We start from the raw sequence: 16,460 nt of genomic DNA, 5'->3' as shown, positions 1-16,460 counted from the left end.
TTTACATCACAAACCAGTTTGCCTAATCCAATATATTACTGCCATGGTGCCAGAAGTTTGCAGCAAAGCTTCTAAATAGGTACAAACCCCCAGCATAATATTATGAAAATAAACACCTAACAGTAACATAGACCAAAGGCAAGGAGCTAAAACACAAATTCTAGATTCTTACTTCCATGTGACCTTGATGTCACGTAGCTCTTCTCAGATCAGCTCCTTTTCTGACCCGTATGTCAAGACACAACCCTTATAAAGCTGTTTGTAAGACTAAAACTTGTGCATTCTGGAGAAAGGGCTTCAGAACACTACAGATAGTGGGAATGGATGCAATGGTACTGCACATGTAAATCTAAACTTTTCCTAGATCAGTGATCATTCATATTTCAGAGGAGGGAAACAAAAGAAAACAAAACAAAAAAACTGAAATGCATTTCACTTAGTGCACAGTGATCAAGAAAACTGGAAGTACAGAAATACATCTCAGATTCCAAGACTTCAGTCTCTGGCACTTCAAAATTACTCCAATAAGCCCCTGAGGTGCAAATTCTAAGGCTGGAAGAGTATTCATTTCTGTGCCAAGTTTTTACACTCTTCTGCAAGCTCTTATTGGATCTGACCCCATACAGCTATTCCTATTGTCCTATTAAGTGAGCTAAAAGAGAGTTTGTAAATGGGAACAGTCCTTTTAAAAGATACTTCCACTTCCTTCCCATCAACACTTTTTAAAACTATTACAGACAAAGTCTGAATCTAGCAGGAGCCTGGAACCTTTTACATCCACTCTATAGTCTAGTTAGAATATTCCCCCTCCCTTTTTTTAATTTGAAAATGCTTCTTGGCCTCACATTAACTTATCCTATCATAGAGAACTTGCTTATTTCCAAATCCTTTCTCAAACATCTTAGAGCACTGCTTATTCTTTCCATTCTCATGGACACAAAGATGATCCAAAGGTCATTTGCCTGATCCCTGGCCTCACTGACTTTTCACCACTGAAACTAACTTTTCTCTATTACAGACTAAAAAGAAACATGCATACACACATATATAGAAATACATATATATACAGTTCTTAAAGAAATTGTGTATGTTATAAATGTCAGCAGTCCTTTTTCTATTCTTGGCAGGATGAGCTACAAAGAATACATTGCCTTTGTGCATTGTTCTTTTTTATAGTTTCCTTGAAAAGCTCTTTCAAAACACTCTAGCCAGACTCTTTACAGAGATGACCTAGTTATGACAGAAGGGCTCCTTCTTCACAACCTCCAAAATCTTACATTTATGCACTGCCTGGAACTAACAGTCATTATGTCCAAGGAGTCTGTATAGAATTCTTCCTTTTCCAGGTTTTGGTTCTACACAGAATTTATATGGAGCACGTAACCTTCCCAGCAGAAGCTTTTACAAGATTTACAGAATCTCTTCCTGCTATACAAATTCTAGATATTCTTAAGGCATTCTAAATATGAATCACTTCTTGTACACAATGAAGAGCTGAAGCTGGATTTCACTTGCACAAAGGCAATTCAGAAATTTAGGTCAATGGGATTGGTCCTGTTTCACCCTAAGTAATCAAACCTGACATCTTTATATAGTAAACAGAACAGTTCATCCAGACCCAAGCCAAACAACATCACAGATGCATTCATTCAGCTGTGGATGTTATTGTTACCACAAAATAAAAGATCAATAAAAGCTGAACTTTACAGGAGAAAAATACTCTTTCTGCACATTTAAAAATATTTAATGCTATTTGTGGTATTTTATTTAGCATATGAACTCATACAGACTGATCCGCTTAAAAACAGCACATTATAACTATATCAAAGTGAAGATTCACTTTGTTAATTGTTTATCACTTTGTTAATTAATTAACAATTATTCAATTGTTAATTGAGCATAAAAAGAGCTCTCAGCTTTGGAGGTATACTAAGCATTAAATGTGCATTACACTCTATCCAAAAAGCCTCCTCTTCTTTCAGAAACTATGTGACAATCTTTCTTGCATTCTAATCACTTATTTTTCAGCAGTAAGCCACTGCATCAACATATTTCTAAGATACAGAGCTAATTTCCAGCTTCTGTCAGCTAATCTCCAACAGTCAAAACCTAACAAGCCCAACACTACAAACTGCAACTATCCCATTACATGCTTGAAAAAATTTTGTCTACAGAATTTTATGAAAAATTTCTAAATTTGGCATCATCACAGATTAGCAAAGATTAATACAATCCCAAAATCATTGTGGGTCACATCCATTGCTCCAGTTACACTTCCTCTCCTGTGCAGTCCACCTGAGAACCAGCAACAGGCACAGTACAACCAAGTACAAACACTGCACTAGTTATAGTTTAACTGGATGTGGAAAAATAATCCTTTAGTCAGCAAGGAGAGGAGAATTGTTGAAGAGTTCTTCCTATGCACTGTATATCTTGGAATTTTTAAGCTCACTATTTTTGCTCCTTTGGAATGCTGTTTTTCATTCCACTTTGCAGGAGATTAAATTGTTCAGTTAGAAATCACAAGGAATCTATTCCCCAAGACTTACCATTCATCTGACATTCTGGCTGTTCAACATGACATTATCATCAACCTATTCCAATACAAGCTCCCTCTTTTTCTAGACCATTTTGCTGAAATATGCAACATAAACCCATCAGATCATAGGTCGCTAGGGTTAAATAGCGAATAGTGATACAATTTATCTTCTTAACACAGGATTATTAGGAATATATCAGGTTTATATTAGCTAATATTAGTCTGAGTAGCAGGCCAAGTTCATATTTGGTCTTTACCTCTGAGTTGCTCAAAACCCTAAAATTCCAACAATAAGAAACTGAAGGAAAGGAAGTCTGCCCAATGCCATCGCTACAACTACTAAGGACTGTGGGGAGACAGCTTGCTCACAACTTTGTTTCTGTAAGAATGACACTTCAAACCTGATTCAGGTGTGTTTCTTACACGTTACCTTCTCAATTAGCACAGACCAGCAAGCACATTTAGAGCAAAATTCTGGTAAGGCAATGCACTTCATCTCCTAAGGGCTAATAAAAATTACAGGGCATGAATAACATGTGGCAGGCAAATTACTCAGTATGTTGACTAGAAAGATAGAAATGGTACAGGCACAGAAACATGGATTAATTAGAAGCATCTAATTAATATGTATCCTGCTATCTAAAATAGAAGAGAACACCCCAGGAAGGAAGGGAAATGTGTAAAGTTGCCAAACTAAGAGTTTCAATCAAAAATACTTCTGTTTGCTACATTTCACAGCAAAGACACTGCTGCAAATCCCTTCTGTTTGTCTTTCTCTCAATAAGCAAAGCTTGTTAATCAAGCGATTGTCACATTCCTTGGAACAAGATCTCCAACTCAGAAGAAGAGACCCAAGTCCCAGTTCAATTGCCCAGCAGAGAGCCTCCTACTACCAAGTAATTATTAAATACCATGATGCTGTTGTAGCCCATTAGAAGAGCATTTAGTATATCTTTAGTAATTAACAGATTTGTCACTAAGCCCTTGCTACCTGCCAACCCAATTCTGCTGGGGAGCCAAATCCCAAAGCACAAGTGCGCAGGTGGCATCACTGTGACACCCTTCTCTCCCACTACCGCCTCCTTCTACTCCTGGCAGTTCTCTCATTCCTCTAGGACCAGTGAACAAAGCAGAGGAGCCACCAGCCAGGAGGGACGAGGACAAACACAACTGCTCTCTGCTGAAGGGACGGGGATGCCATGCAGCCATGGAGAAACAGCCTGGCAGCAGAGGCACAGCAGGCACTGTGCCAACACGACAGACAGCTTCCAGACTTAATCACTGTGGTATCATCTAGTACTGTGTACATTTGAAAACATGCTATTCCATCTTATCAGCATTGTTTCCATCATTATGAGAAAGCTTATCTGCGCCTCAAAGCAAAAGATGTGAGATTCAACACTACCACACATCCCTCTGACAATGCTTCAATTGCTCTCTTCAGACTCTTGGATCAGAGGCATTCTGAACTACAACCTTCACAACAGCTGTGGCATTGGCCAAGGGACTGAAATGAGGGCTTTTTCTTTTGTTTTTCTGGGTTTTTTTTCTTTTTTTTTGGGGGGGAGGTGGGGGGGGGGGAGAAGGCAAGAGAGAGATGACTCACTGAGGCTTTGAGTACTGAAGGAAAAAATAATTTCACTCTGAGTTCTTCCCATAACAGCTTCCCGCAAATACAGTAATTTCCTCTATGTGGCTAGAGAATAGTTTGGCTATCCAACTCTATTCTCCTAGTTTAAACATGAAGAGTACATTTAAAATATTCCTCCTTCCCTTCCAAATTTCCCATCCTCCCCCACTGCACAGTCACATAGCAAGTATTTATCTAGCATAATCTCAATAGTCTGCCATGCTTAATTTACTCCTGAGTAAGAGTACCCACATAAGCTTATGGATGGTGGGAGTGGAAATCCTTTGCGCCAGACTATGCATCATCTTATTATTTGTTTGGGTTCTCCTAAACCTAGGATGACAACTCTGTTGTATATATCCCCATGGGGGTTTTTGGGTTTGTTTTGTTTTTTTTTTTTCAAGGTGGTTTTCTACTTCCAGCTTTTTGGGAGGAAGAAGACTATTAATCTTGTAGCAAGACTTGTGTGCCCCTCCTGCAATGGGTGTTTTCTCTGCTCAGAAAAGCCTTTCTGGTTAGCATCCTGATGAATACATTCACCTAGTCCTAATGCAAGTCTCCAGTTACACACTGAAGGTAAGAATTCTTTCCTAGACACCAAACAGAGATTGCAGAGGACTGATTGTCCCATGCACCCGTATGTGGTACACCCACTTTGACAGCAGAAGTTGTATTTCCCCACTCAAGGTGCACAAAAGCCTGTATAAACAAATCCCACTTCACTCCCTTCAAACGCACAGTGCTTTGGAAACACGCCTCCATCATAGTGGAGTCTGATTAACTGACTGAAAAATTACAGCGGAAAGCTTGACTGTTTAAGCCTGACTGATTAGAGGCAATTAACAGCTGCAGATGCTCAGCAGCTGTGCAAGTCAGGTCACTTTTTCACCCAAACATAGTTCAGAGTGCCTTATTTTGATTAGTCAAGCTTACAGATCAGTTTTGAATTAGCTAATTATAAGCCTTTCATCTGCCAGTAGGACCTGTAGGCTCATAGTCCAGGCTTCTTTGTGCTAAAGTTCTCTTTACATCATTGTCAGGGAAAAACAAACAAAATACAAAAAGTAGGAAAAAAGCTAATGCCTCCAGGAATAGGTACAGGACAGAACAGAAAGAAAGCTGGGTAGCTCTTACATGGAGCTTATGCATCTAAGGTGTACCATCTTTTCAGTACAGAAATACCAGAAGCTGGCTTCAGTGCACATGCTTGGTGAAAGCAGTGTGACCACAGGTCTGTGTAAAGGCTTTAGGAGACATTACACTTCATGTCATGCAAACCCAGTGTTTATACCACAGCACTCTGAGATAAGAGATCCTCCGCTTGAGGAAATAACTGTCCTGCAGTCATCACATACTGAACTGAAGCCTCTTCAGAGCTCCAGCTTGGTCTAGGAGAAACAAACAATTATGTGATGTGTTGTAATAGAATTACTGTTAAGCAATATTGAGGTAATGATTTACTCTTTCTAGCAGGGTTGTTGCGAGATTAGAGACTAGTAATTTAAGCCTCTGCTGCTTGGTTGTAGGAACTATCTCTGAAGGGTAACTATGGTCTGGTTTGATCACCAACCTCAGCACTTGGATGCAAGCAACTTCTGATGAAGTTAAGGGGAACTAGGTAGACTTTGAGGTGGAATTTGTAAGGATATGGAATTTATATCAAAACTTTTTACTTTATTGTAGAGTTTTAACAAATACACCCATAGAGAGATTGTCAGTCACCCAAGCTGATGTTTAGAAGCATGGTAAGTCTTGCAGAATTATGTAAGAGCCAACAGAACATGAGATGAAAGACCACTTCAAAGAGACTTTGACTTGCAATAAGATTAACATGAAGATATTGAAAGAAATCACCAATAAAAATCTAACTGCTAATTCTATGAGTATTTTTAAAAATGTATATTTGTAAAGATAACTGTTTCCAGAATGATGATTAATATTTACCACTACAGCAGCTCAAGTTAAAATTAGAACAAGGAAACAAAGCTTCCTACAAAACCACTTTTTTTTTTGTCTTACACGACATGTTTCACCAGACAAGACCAAGATATTCACGACACTCTACTTCCACCTCTCTTCTTCCTTTTTCATTACTAAGCTGTTATGACATATAAAATGAAAATTAGTAAAACATGCTTTTACACTCATTAAAATCAGTTTCAGGATCTGAGATGTTGCCCTGAAGTGCTGCATTAGTAACGACAAAGTCATCTTTGTAACGACATTAGTAACAACTAATTGCAGCAGAGTAAAGCTCTGCTGGAGAGTAGGAAGCTTATTTTTCTGAGCATGGAAGCGGGAACTGACATGTTAAGTAAGTTTTCCCTCCTCCGAGGGTTCCTGTTTTTTATTTTGCCATATCTTTAAATGAAAACCTCGATGATAATAAAAGATAAAGCTGTCATTTCAGTTGAAGAGCATTTAGAATTAAGCTTTGCTTTTGTTTAACAATTAATTATTAAATTGCACAGCTCAGGCTCCTGGTCCACCTAAATAGGAATACTGCCAGCTAAACTAGACCTGACCTTGTATCCATCTGTTACAGCAGAATTACACCAAAAGATGCAGTTCTGCTGGCAGTTCCAGGTTGGCTAATCTGAACAATAAAGAAGTATATTTACACTGAGTAGCAACAGAGTTCAGTGCACTGAAGTCCAATCTAAATTCACATCCTTGTCCTTTAAGAGAGAGAACCCATTCATGCAGACTCTATTTCCACCATCCAGTATGGCTTTGTTTCATTTTCTTGACCATATAGGCACTTAGCCTAGAGATACTAAACTCTCCTACTTCCTTCTGCAATTTGCTTTCCTCGTTTACTTGGCTACACTTCAAAATGAGAAATCTTTTGCCTTTAGTCATGTCTGTTATGCACAAATCACCTTTCATGATGAGTCTTGCAGCACACTTCTCATCCTCTCTCTTTTGTCAACACTTGGACAAAGAAAGATCTCTGAGGTAGCAACAGTTCCAGACATGCACACTGGTGCCACTGCCTCCCAGTCCTCTGTTTCCAAGTACTGCCAGAAGCAAGAATTAGGAATGTCATTCACACTCCAAAATGCACGTTATTTTCCTACAGCAAGTTGGGACTAATCGCTTAACTGGAACTTGATAACCAGTCTTAAGCCAGATGCTGAAAAATGACAAACCAGATAAGACAGGAGATGAATTGGAACATAAAACACTAACAGCCAACTCTAAGAACTGCATATTTAAGTAAATTTTTGGTGTATGTATTACTGCTTCTTTTAAGGCCCTAGCTACTATGATGAGGGATTTTAGTTTCTGGATTTTTAAAGCTGCATGTTATCCTTCCCATTAGAGGAAAGGGTTAAATATACAGTACAGGCACACGAGAGGAAAAAGAATAATAAATGTTTGCTTAAAATGAGACATTGTCTTCTTTCTAGAGATCTCATTCATGACCTTTGCATACTTGTGCAGTGCTTCTACCAGAAACAACAGAATTCTAAAATTTCAAGAGTTTTGTAGTACTCAAAAAAGGTTAAATAGTACTCAGCATAGCTACAAGATTTTTTAAAAAATGGAGACTGATAACTTCACTCAGTTGTTGCTCCTATACGAGCTCCAACAGAAATTCCATTTTCATATTTAGAGGAAAACATCTGGCATGAAAGATTTCCTGTTTGAAGAGTTCTTGCAAGTGAGTTCATGATTAAAGGCATAAATCTGACTTTCTCCTAGCACTCATTTTTTCAGAAAAGCTGAAGGGATAACAAAATAAGAGTCTTGGTTAAACATGTTCAATTAATTTCCTGTTTGGGGATTGCAATATAGTTCCCTGCACTGAAACAATCAAGAGTATCAAAGAAGAGTTTTACGCAAGTCCTTTGTGCATGCACATTTCAAGGTACTGTACAAACTAACAAAGCTTAGTTACAATGTCTACATCAAGCAACAAAAGCCATAATCTGTTTACATGGACCACTCTAAAGTTTTAATGAAATGATCTTGAATGCATGTAAAGGCACTAATTTTTCTAAGCATTTTCTAAATGCTTAACAAGAGAGTGAAAGTCTCTGTAGGCATCTAAATCCACTTCAAGTAATGAGGAATAATCAGGAATTAACAAAGTCATCCTTAAGTACTCACACACTACCATATCTAGTAGCACCACTTACATAAATTAGGCAGTCAAAATATAAAGAAAAGAACCCCAAACTCCTGTATTCCTGCCCTAAGGTATCCAAGGAAGTGGTTTACTATGACAAAAACAAATGTTGTGTTTTTCTAAGTTACAGCAGAGAGGTTGTATCTAACTAAGAGCAAAGAGTTTACCTTTTAAAAATGTAAGGATATAAAGCTAATTTGAATTGGGAAGTTCCTTCTTTGCCAAATCAACACTGGAAGAGCTGGGTTGGAATTAGAGACACCTATATTTTCTAGAAGAAAGAATTCCAATGTACCTACTGTTCCATTAGAATGGAAGTGATTCTGATCATACACCATTAATGACGTAGTTTGTCAACTGATATAGTAACTTAGCATCAAGAATATAAAAATCCAGAAAGCTTTAACCATAACCAGATAAACAGTGAGAATTTTCAAACATTAAGAGAATGAAAACAAGCTTTTCCTGGACTACTTGAAGTTTTACCTTTGCCTTATCCAGAAAGAAAAGACGGCAAGGAAGCAAAGGTGTGCTTTCCCTACCTCAGGCCAACTACAGACATGAAAGTTATTTCAGCAATAAAATTCAGCAAGCAGCTATTCCTAAATTTAGCCACACATTTATTTCACCCCATCTATGTAGCTCAGGTCTTTACAGCTGCTTTAGGAGTCAGATCCAGAATGTCTACTTTCCATGAAGTTAAGATCTGTCAGAAGTACTTTAGAAAGAGCCCTAGCTACATGTAGTGTGTCCCTGAGTTAGCCTGGTTAAATCAGCCCATGACTACAGCAAAAAGACACAAGGAATCCTCTCAATAGGCATGCAAGCTGTTCCCTTCTCTGCTCCTAAAATCACAGTCTGCAGGAGCTGAAGCTGTAAGTATTGCCAAGGTCTGATTTCTGAGTGATTGTGATTCTTTCCCTGCACTGTACATCATCCTAAAGTACCTTTCTGCCAAAGATATTTAGATATGCCTAACTGCTGCAATAACACCACCTTGGAAGAGATAAGATCTCAGTCATTATAGGAAATGAGCTGGCACACAAACAAAATAAATAGATTATTTCAGTTATGCTGGTATGTTGCAATAGGGGGAGAACAACATTTAGGTTTGTTTCCATAGGAATTCATTTCCCTGCATTCTCCCCTAACTATTGCCTTGTTTAAAATTAATCCCTTATCTCAAGAAAAAATGTTTTCAAATTCCTTCTTGTGTGGGATGAAATGTAGACTCTTCAATTCCCTTTCTCTGTAAGGAAAAATTAAGAAATCCAACATAGAAGCATATCAAGAAGAGACAAGATTGAAAAAAATTTCAAACAGCTCTTGGATAAATACTACAGACACTATGTTGCTCTCAAAAAGCACAGTGTAGAGAAATTCTGCTATGTGCTCTAGTCTAGCCATCTAAAGCAAGCAAACCAGAGATACATATGATTGTAATATATAACATGATAAATAATTCCTAAAGTTTACAACCAAACCCAGTGTAGTTATACTGATCAAAACTTCAGTGCCTTCAATCCTCTCCTCAACATATCACAGAAGGCATAACTCATTTAGTCCTTCCAGCATTAAGAAGCAGTGTTGATAGGAAGAGAGGAGTGTTAACAAGAGTTAGCAGTGGTTCATAAATTTTGGAGGAGCAGACAGTGACATATGTACATGTGATAACAGTATAAGAAGTACACATTTCCTTTAGTACTATATTTACAGAAAGGAGTGAGCTTCAGATTACCTTTGAGACTGCCTTAAATCCCCCTGATTTCTACACTCTCAAACTCCCTTCCCAATGCTGTTACACCACAGTACAGGTTCCAAGGCAATTGTGAAAAACTGTTATGAGGAAATGCCTTCATGGAGTAAATTTACCTTTAAAAAAAAAAAAAAAAAAAAAAAAAAAGAAGCCAGAAGAATACTTAGGTACACAAGAGGGGAATAAACATCAGAGAGGTTCTTTTCTCCCTTCCATAAAAAAATGTCCCTATTAGAAGACAAAACACATGATGGAAGGATCATTGTATCAACTAATATTTTTAAACAAAATCAATTTATTCTGGCTGTTCCCTGGTAGCTGTTAGGTGTCCTCACCAATCCTTACAGAGCTATTAATCGATGCTACTGAGAGTCTGAGCTTCCATGAACTTTCCTGCAAGGTCCAGTAGAATCAGCAAACAACCCAAGATCCTGATCCTTCAGTAACACAAACTAAAAGTTTACAAACAGTAAAGTTACATCTGCAAGCACTTTCAAGATTAGGGCTTAAGCCAGAAACAATTAATGGACACGATGCTTGCAGGGCTGCACATTCCAAACAACTTATGAAACTGTTGGATAGCCTGACAAAAGCATGAGCTACCCATTGTCTAACATCCCATGCCAAACAGACTGGAAGATGCACCAACACAAAGTCAATGTGGTCAGTTTAAAACACCTCTCTACTGCTGCAATCTTGTAATGCAGAGCAATAAATGCACCAGCGACCCAAGGGCTGTGGGGCAAAGAGCAACACTGCAACCAACAGGTTTGAGTGTCAGAGGCACTCGTCCTACTGGTAAAATGTCAAATATGTATGTGCCTTTTGGTCATCCACGTTTGTGTTTCAGTGCTGTAAAGAACAAGTTAACACTGCTTAAGGCATTTCCATTTCTACTTAGCGCTCATTACCAAAGGAGCTGCCACTTTTCTGTCAAAGAAGACCGCTTCACATCCACTTAAGAAATTGCAGAAGGAGGGCTTTCATGCCCCCTATTTTGCATTTTTTGTAGGCAAGCTAATTTTTTTAGCAACAGTATTAGATTGGAAATCTAGTCTTTGAAGTACAAGGGGTTCATTCACCTGTAGGAGTTTACAGATTCACAGTCAGCTGGACAGATTTGCCTCAAACAGGGGAATTCTCTCTCGGACAGCCCTGCCCAAGGTTTCTGCAGGATCTCATCTTGGTGCATTCATTCTGCTTTGATAACTTCAAACCCTTTCCAGAACTGCCATCTCTGCATCTCCTTCCTTTATAACTTTTTCTAAAAAACCTCTTTATTTTCTGGACCTTTTAGCATGAAGTTGTCATGCTTTGTGGAAAAGTTTCTGGAAAGCTGAGAGATTTCAGAACAAAAGAATTACAGACAGGAAGCAGTATTTAACCCACCACTAAGCTGACCCAGTACTGACTCCTCAGTAATGGAATATTGGCAAGGAGGTATCTATTAACCAGCTCTCCTGCAACAGCAGGATGGCTCTAAGATACTGCAACAGGAAGGGAAAGAAATGTGTTATGCCTAAAAGAAAAATAGCAAGTTAATTCTGCTTTTGTCTAAAGCATGAAAGAGGTGCATGAAGGAAATAAACTGCAGAGGCTTCAGCTCTACATTTCCTGCAGAGATACAACCAAAAATAAACAGAAGAGATGCATAATTATTCAGCTCTAAATTTATTTCATAAGCTGTTACACACTAACCCTTAGCAGAGAAAAAGTGGAAATTTGCTTCTCGCAGTAAGAAACACTCCAGTTTAATGCAACTAATTTCCAAGAGGAAACTTCAACGCACAGCCAGACCAAGCACACACATCAGTAGGAGACTGTGATGCACTCAGGAGCTATTGCAGCTGTAATGATTAATTTAGACACAGCACAAGGCTGGTTCGGTCCCGCTACTGACCTGTATTTTGTCAGACTCCAGAAAATGGTCTTAGCAGACAGGCCCTCCTTGTAGGAGGGGAAACATTTATCCAGCATGTCAATTCATTTGGGATAGCAGTATCCAATTTGCACTGGTCACTTGGGGATAAAAGCTGGCAAATTAAATAAGCACATGCCAGATGTCCTCGCTCTCTGCTGCGCCCAGAGGCACAGCACACAGCTCACACAGAGCCTACACCTACAGACGGACGCGAACTTCATACCTAGACTGAAGTGACAGGTGTGACCCGAGTAAGGACGGGGCATCCAAGGCTAAAGTAGATAGTAACACAAGAAAATGCTGCACAATTAATTTGTACCCTATGTTTCAACTCTAAAAAGTCTTGTCTTATCCTTTAACATATATAGATCACTGGAAACTTGCTAGGAAATGACTCCTGATGCTCTCAACTCAACACCAAAGCCACGGCTCAACACAAACGGGCAAAACAGCTCTTTCATTCTTCCCTTTCCAAAGGAAAGCAACGACACCTTTTTTCTGCCCCCAGGAGAGCCTTTCCTTTCCCCACGGGCGAACTCACAACGATGACTTTACTCCGTCCCACCTCCTACCTGCAGGTGAGCAAAGCGGCACCGAACCGAAGGCGTCACCGCATGGAACAAAAGACACGAGGCGTCTTCCCCCTCTTTCCCGAGAGCCGCGGGAACCGCACCTTCCCAAGGGAACCGCACCTTCCCAAGGGAACCGGGGCGGCCGCTCCGGGGGCCGCCAGCCCCGCGGCTTTCCCCGCCCGGCACCGGGGCTCCGCGGGGGCCGGCTCGGCGCTTCCCGAGGCTGCCGTGACTCACCCGAGGAGTTTCCCGGCGCCCTCCGGCAGCGCCGCGGCGGGAAGAGAGCCGGGAGACGCGGACACGGGGGAGCCCGCGGAGAGAGGGGCTCGCCACGGCCGGCCCGGGGCGCTCAGCTCCGCCGCAGCCCGGCTCAGCTCCGCGGACAGCCGCCGCCGCCACCGCGCCGGCCGCTCATCCCCGCTGCGGTCAGCGCTCCCCGCGCCCGCCCCTTCCTTCACCTGCCGGGGCCGGCCCAGCCTCCGCTCCCGCCTCAGCTCCCGCCCCGCCGGCGCCGCCCCTGGGAGCCGCCCCTGGGAGCCGCCGCCGGGAGCCGCCCCTGGGAGCCGCCGGCGGGCGGGGAGCGCTGGGCCCGAGGGGCGGCCGGGCTCTGCGGGGTCCGGCCCCGACCCCGGCCCGGCCATCGCTCGGCTCTGCCAGAGCTGCCCGTGCTGAACGGGCCTGTCTGCACCTGGCACAGCAGCGCTGAACCCAGACCGTCCGGTCAAACCTACCACCGAACACCACCGCGTCAGCCAGGCCGTGGCACTGAGCGCCGCGTAGTCTTCCCTTAAACACCTCGGGGACCGTGACTCCAGCGCCTCCCGAAGCTGCAGCCCCAGAGGACGGGACCTGGGGAGCGGATTTTACCTCACTGGCACCAGGGTCTGACACAGGTGCCTGCCTGGAAGGCACCAGGGGCAGGGAGAAAGGAGGTTGTAGCCTAGCTGCAAACGGTGACGTTCCTTTGCGAATATCCTATGTCCGTGGGGAAGCCCACGGAAGCGCTGCCCCAGGTGTCCTGTGTCCGTGGGGAAGCCCGTGCAGGCGCTGCCCCAGGTATCCTGTATCCATGGGGAAGCCCATGGAGGTGCTGCCCCAGATACCCTGTATGCATGGGGAAGCCCATGGAGGTGCCGCCCCAGATATCCTGTATCCATGGGGAAGCCCATGCAATCGCTGCCCCAGATACCCTGTATGCATGGGGAAGCCCATGGAGGTGCCGCCCCAGGTATCCTGTATCCATGGGGAAGCCTGTGCAGGCGTTGCCCCAGATATCCTATATCCATGGGGAAGCCCATGGAGGTGCTGCCCCAGGTATCCTGTATCCATGGGGGAGCCCATGAAGGTGCTGCCCCAGATATCCTATATCCATGGGGAAGCCCATGGAGGTGCCGCCCCAGGTATCCTGTATCCATGGGGAAGCCCGTGCAGGCGTTGCCCCAGATATCCTAAATCCACGGGGAAGCCCATGGAGGTGCTGCCTCAGATATCCTGTATCCATGGGGAAGCCCGTGCAGGCGTTGCCCCAGATATCCTATATCCATGGGGAAGCCCATGGAGGTGCCGCCCCAGGTATCCTGTGTCTGTGGGGGAGCCCGTGCAGGCGCTGCCCCAGGTATCCTGTATCCATGGGGAAGCCCGTGCAGGCGCTGCCCCAGGTATCCTGTATCCATGGGGAAGCCCATGGAGGTGCTGCCCCAGATATCCTATATCCATGGGGAAGCCCATGAAGGTGCTGCCCCAGATATCCTATATCCATGGGGAAGCCCGTGCAGGCGCTGCCCCAGATATCCTATATCCATGGGGAAGCCCGTGCAGGCGCTGCCCCAGATATCCTATATCCATGGGGAAGCCCATGAAGGTGCTGCCCCAGATATCCTATATCCATGGGGAAGCCCGTGGAGGCGTTGCCCCAGATATCCTATATCCATGGGGAAGCCCGTGCAGGCGCTGCCCCAGGTATCCTGTATCCATGGGGAAGCCCATGGAGGTGCTGCCCCAGGTATCCTATATCCATGGGGAAGCCCATGAAGGTGCTGCCCCAGATATCCTATATCCATGGGGAAGCCCGTGCAGGCGCTGCCCCAGATATCCTATATCCATGGGGAAGCCCGTGCAGGCGCTGCCCCAGATATCCTATATCCATGGGGAAGCCCATGCAGGCGCTGCCCCAGATATCCTATATCCATGGGGAAGCCCGTGCAGGCGCTGCCCCAGATATCCTATATCCATGGGGAAGCCCGTGCAGGCGCTGCCCAAGATATCCTATATCCATGGGGAAGCCCGTGCAGGCGCTGCCCCAGATATCCTATATCCATGGGGAAGCCCGTGGAGGCGTTGCCCCAGATATCCTATATCCATGGGGAAGCCCGTGCAGGCGCTGCCCCAGGTATCCTGTATCCATGGGGAAGCCCATGGAGGTGCTGCCCCAGATATCCTATATCCATGGGGAAGCCCATGAAGGTGCTGCCCCAGATATCCTATATCCATGGGGAAGCCCATGAAGGTGCTGCCCCAGATATCCTGTATCCATGGGGAAGCCCATGAAGGTGCTGCCCCAGATATCCTATATCCATGGGGAAGCCCATGAAGGTGCTGCCCCAGATATCCTATATCCATGGGGAAGCCCATGAAGGTGCTGCCCCAGATATCCTGTATCCATGGGGAAGCCCATGAAGGTGCTGCCCCAGATATCCTATATCCATGGGGAAGCCCATGAAGGTGCTGCCCCAGATATCCTATATCCATGGGGAAGCCCATGCAGGCGCTGCCCCAGATATCCTATATCCATGGGGAAGCCCATGCAATCGCTGCCCCAGATATCCTATATCCATGGGGAAGCCCATGCAGGCGCTGCCCCAGATATCCTATATCCATGGGGAAGCCCATGCAATCGCTGCCCCAGGCCTGGCGCACCGCAGGCACGGCCGGCTCGGCCGGGCTCCACGGACACAGGCGGGCTCTCCGTGCCTCAGCGCCCGGCTTCTTGCTCCAGGGGCAGAGCTGAAACAGCCGAGGGCCGCTCCAGCCACGCTGGCTCCAGGCTGGCCTCACACAGAACCTCGCGCTGCCTCTGCTCCCAGCTCTCATTTTATCCACGTTTTCCCCACATCTATGCCGGATAGACCCCGTGCTAGATAGATACTCCGCAGCCTACCTGTGCTGCCAAAGGATGTTGCACGGTTGGAAAGGCATTTTTAACTTGTAGAGGGCAGTTTCCGCAGGGAAGAAGAGAACCCTGGAAAAATGCCTTGGGAAACGTGGTTCTCAGTGCCATAAGCCGGAGGCTGATTGACATGCTTTCTATGCAAATTGTTACTAGAAAATTCTCGGTTCTCTGTGTTAGCATAGGTTGATTTTTGGTGCAATAATTTTAATATTCCTAAACGTGCTCCATTGGACCCTTCCCTCAGAGCACACCCTAACTCCCCACCCACCCCGGGGTGCATAAGTACCCCTGGCTGACCCAAGACCACGCTTTTGGCGTCATGCCTCTTGTCCCTTGTACTGCGTTGATCTATTTCCCTTCAATACAGCGGACGCATATTGAAGTTTGTTATTTTTGTATTATTAAAATTACTTTTTGGACAACAGATCAAAGCTGTCTCTCTCCATCTAAGTCACCATCGGGCCAGAGTCCTGGGGAAACTAAAAAGGGTCTGATAGTCTGGGGTCAGACTCCAGGAAGTTTAATTAAGTTCTCTAAAAGGTGACATTTAAAATGTGCTAAGATGGAGTTTACTTCATACTCACATGTTAAATATTAATTTAAGATATACTTCTATTTCATTCAAGATTTTGAATTTTGAATTTTACTGGGCTTTTGTTTTTCCATTTGCCTTTTATTAGATTTCCCAGATGCTTGGAGGAGGGGGGAAAGGTGTTGTAGGTAAAAAAAGAAGGGGTT

The 16,460-nt window shown here is 43.8% G+C and overlaps 1 protein-coding gene across 4 annotated transcripts in view; it reads right to left on the bottom strand.

Annotated features, from left to right (window-relative positions):
• Positions 1 to 12,872, bottom strand: part of SH3BP2 (SH3 domain binding protein 2) — a 36,688-nt gene extending 23,816 nt beyond the window's left edge. Inside the window, exon 1 of one of the 4 annotated variants that reach the window (XM_040065657.2) lies at positions 12,791 to 12,872. The gene's annotated coding sequence lies outside the window, so the exon portion shown is untranslated. Of the gene's footprint in view, positions 1 to 12,553; positions 12,616 to 12,790 lie in introns of those variants that run through there. The other 3 variants (XM_040065656.2, XM_058420800.1, XM_040065654.2) reach the window with 3 other exon arrangements.
• Between the last annotated feature and the right edge of the window lie 3,588 nt (positions 12,873 to 16,460).

Source organism: Hirundo rustica, chromosome 5 (assembly GCF_015227805.2).
Source record: "Hirundo rustica isolate bHirRus1 chromosome 5, bHirRus1.pri.v3, whole genome shotgun sequence".
Taxonomy (NCBI): domain Eukaryota; kingdom Metazoa; phylum Chordata; class Aves; order Passeriformes; family Hirundinidae; genus Hirundo; species Hirundo rustica.
Note: the sequence above shows the minus strand (reverse complement) of the source record. Positions and strands in the feature narration are given on the sequence as shown.